At 39.4% G+C, this 4,150-nt stretch overlaps 1 long non-coding RNA gene across 1 annotated transcript; it reads right to left on the minus strand.

The window, feature by feature from the left end:
• Positions 1 to 8: 8 nt before the first annotated feature.
• On the minus strand, positions 9 to 1,631 carry LOC118422565. Its single transcript, XR_004831932.1, has 4 exons — positions 1,186 to 1,631; positions 736 to 945; positions 456 to 539; positions 9 to 248 (listed from the first exon to the last, which is right to left on the minus strand). It is a non-coding gene; the product is annotated as an uncharacterized LOC118422565 (long non-coding RNA).
• Positions 1,632 to 4,150: the final 2,519 nt, after the last annotated feature.

Here is a 4,150-nt window from a genome sequence, read left to right on the forward strand (position 1 = left end):
CATGCAAAACTTATCATTCTTTGCTTGCCTTACACCAGATCCTCTGACAGGGTGTGCACACGACCATCGTCTTTTTGACCACGGAGTTACGAACTTGGCGTTGGGCAACGTCTTGTCAGGATTTGTCCCACCATGAACGTTTGTTCCTTTATGGCTTCGGTTGAGCCTGGAAAGCCCTTGTCTTCAAGCTTGTTTCTCCGATGACTTGAGGTTCTTCAACAGAACCAGACTATACGCACGTACATCAGCTGCAACAAACAACAAAAGGTTCAACGGCTGAACAGCGGCAAGTGTGAATAAATAAAACAGGTGTGCAGGGCCTAAAACTTAAAATACAATGTCATTGTCAAGTACGTTACAAATAACTGTACACCTGGGCATACATATGGATAACAGCTAAATGCTAATAAACAGAGCCTGTCATTACAGTACGGTACGGTACAAACAATGCTCACCGTGTCACATGTGGTACGACCATCAAGTCGTTGTGGATATGATGGAAATACAGGCATGTAAGTATTTTCAGGCCTTCACGCGCCCTATGATGCACAAAGAAAGATTATTGGAATATTTCACTGAACTGTCGGAAGTTTGCCAGTACATATTTCGCTTTCCTGATTACCGAACATTTTCAGTGGTTCACGTTGAAGTAAACAAAAACGCTAGTGCTGCGAAACAGATGGTGCCTGAATGTTCTTGAGTTGACTATCACACAGTACATTAACAGTAATTTACCTTGGATCCTTTATTGTGTCCAGACGTTTCGGCGTCCAGATTCCAGACGTTTCAGATTCTCTTGACGGACATTGCTGTAAGAACCCAACGTTGACGCTTGGTGCCCCCTTCGGCAGCCCTAGCCTCCCTGGCCCGAGGCAAGACAGTCCAGCGTACGGTGCGGTGTCGGGAGAAGATATGAGCATGCATCATTTGCCACACCTCTGCTAGCTGCAACAAACATGAAAGGCTCAACGGTTGTACAAGGGCAATGGGAATGTGACATAAAATAAGATGTGGTGGTTTTACTAACGTGTACGTAGCTAAGGCTAAGCAACCAACAAAAGGCTTGACGGTTTCCCAATGCCAAGTGGGAATGTCGCATACAATTAGAACTGGACACCTCTATCCAATAGCAATTAATGAATAAATTCTACCAACACGACTAATGCTAAGCCGAGCCAGTCTCACCGATTAGAACGAGGCGGTTTCTCCTTGTAGATAAACCCGGAGATTCTTCTTGCATCTCCCCGGACATTGACGTGAAGTACCTTGGGGTGACTTTCTCCTTCTTCCTTCCCCAGCCCCTCGCTTCCCTTGCGGAGGACAGACATTCCGGCTTACGGTACGACATCGTGTGAAGAATTGGGTAAGGTGTTACTTGGTTGAATAGTCGACCGTCAATGAGAAGACAATGGTCTCGGCAGGCTGACAAAGGTGTGCCCAGAGCAGGTGCAAAAAGCACCACTGGTCTGTGATTGGTCAAGCAATCAATCATCCACGGGCATCATTGGCTGATGCATGGCGACTGGCGATTGGTCCGTGAAGAGTCATTGACATACAAACATCAATACACAAGATATTAAAAACAATGCTGAAGTAAACATAGTTTAATGTGGGAACAGTGCACTCCTGCAATGCAGAGAGATCTTTTTTTAATTTGATAAAAAATTAAATTTGATCTAATCTTGGAATAACGTTATACAACTTAAGTTTGTCGATGTAGGTTAGACATCCAGGTAATAAGATACGCCAAAAAGTAGTTACTCAAGCAACTGGATATGGTTTTGAAACGTTTGTTTGTTTGTTTATTTATTCGCACACAAGTATTACATTAAAACACAAAACGAAAACAATGGATAAAACAGGTGCAGGAGGAGGGAAAAAGCTTGTGAAGATTATACTTAGCCCTCCTCCTTTAAACTAAACAAAATTGATTATGATATATAATAATAAAATAAAGTAATACATAGAATAATAATAATACAATAAGGATAAACAAGTAATTAATGGTATGAATTAACAATGAATGATAAAGTAACGTAATATGTAGAAAATGATAATGATGCAATAAGGATAACCAAGTAATTAATGGTTTGACTTAACAATAAATAATAAATCAGCATAATACTTAGAAAATGATAATAGTGCAATAAGGATAATCAAATAATGGAATGAATTAAGATAATATGATTAAAAAGAAAAAAAAATGTGGCTACTACAGGGGGCTCGGATGGATTAACAGATGGATTTTCAGATTACGTTTAAAAGCCATTCAAAACCATATCAAAACCATATCCAGTTGCTTGAGTAACTACTTTTTGGCGTAACTTAAGTTTGATTTGTTGAATTAATGATTGTATATTTAAGAGCATGTCATTAACAGATAAGCAAAGAGTTGTTCCATAATTGCGAGTAATGTACAAATGTACATTTCATAACTTTGCAAGTTGTGAACTAACTGGCATTTGCACAGTCTAATATTATGACCACCCAACACCAAGTGTGCTATTTTGACCATATGTTGCTCTCCCTGCTGGTTGGGATCGGTATTGCATTATGTTGCACAAGTTTTGGCCACAATTTACCATCTTTTGGTGATATATACCACCTTTGGGTATGTGTGAACAATGGACAGGGTGGAAGGCTGATGTCCACAGGAACTCTGCTATTCCTTACATGATTGAACTGTTGAACAAATGCGAATAAACACTGTTATGTAGAATATATCTATATATCTGAATGTATCGTTAACACTTGTAAGGATGACGACTTTTGTACCATATGTATGTAAATATTTATGTCAATATTATATCGTCCGTTCAGATTTCTAGCCTATTTAATGCATTCAGAATTTTAAATTTTAGATGTTATGTAAGCAGGGTTTTAACTATTCATTTTTAACCACACAACGTTCTAAGTTTTTAAGCAAGTCTCCAGTAACGTGTGTATCCGTATGTAAATGCCATCATAATTCAGACTTGATGTTTCAAGTCTGCGAAGTGGTATAATGAATAAAGATTTCAAAGACATGGGCAGTGCTAATGGTGAAAAACACTGAAAGACAACCTTGTATGTTTTACTAGTAACCTGCCAAGCCAGCAATGTAGTTGTTATACCCTGTTGTGAAGTTGAGTTGGCCACCCGAGATGCCACGATGGATCCAGTTACAGCAGTTACTGACCTCTGGAGTATCTGTTTCAAGTGGAGAAAAAAAGAGAACAAATGGTGAGAAGGTGTTGTAATGTAAGGAATCCTATGTCAACACCATTGATGCAGTAAGGTCCAAGTCAGTGCCAAGTCCCGCGTCTTGCAACAATCAACCGTTTCTTAGATCTATCATTTGTATGGATCAATCCTCAACTGTTGCTTGTGGTACCAATAATGCTCTATCATCAAGGATTTTACTTTATTGGCAACAGTTGTCAAAAGTTGCCAGCTTGCCAGATATCTGATAACCATTGAGGCATTGAATTGACCAGTCCGGGGAAAGAAGCACAAATAAGTTGATCCACGTATTGGGTATTGAATACGTCACCGCTCAGGATTGTGAACGATAACATTGTGTACTAGACTGGAGGCAAGAATACTACACGCGAAGACCATAGGTGAGATTTTTTTTGTCATTTTCGCTCTAGCCTGAGGCATATGTGAAACATCATTGACAAGCCGTTGAGACAATTGCATTTTCTTCGTAAATGAGTAATCATAGAACTGCTACAAAATCGGGAAAGCTTGGGGAAAAGAAGCTGAAAAGCAAGGCATGTAACTAGATAGCAAAAATTTACATGTACCTGACTCGACAGTTGCTTGGTTTGCAGCACCGCAGTTAAACGTGAAAAAAGTTCTCGACCTCACTCGGGTACAACCGAGGGCACATACTAGTATAATCAAATTTTGGGGCATATTTACTAAGGATGAGGCCTTTCATAAAAACATGAATATCCAACAAAGCTCAAACTAAGCATTGTGCTAATAGCTTTGGAGGCAAGGGCGACCGTTTTTGAAAATCAGTACAGCGAGAAAAACACGGTTAAGGAAGAGTAGATTACTACAAAATACGTCTCTACACATAAAAATAGGTTTAACTCTCCCTACAAAAGACAAAGTGCACGTGTCAAAAAAATGAGGACACAATTAAATGAACTGCTTAAAA

Source organism: Branchiostoma floridae, chromosome 9, assembly GCF_000003815.2.
Source record: "Branchiostoma floridae strain S238N-H82 chromosome 9, Bfl_VNyyK, whole genome shotgun sequence".
Lineage (NCBI taxonomy): Eukaryota > Metazoa > Chordata > Leptocardii > Amphioxiformes > Branchiostomatidae > Branchiostoma > Branchiostoma floridae.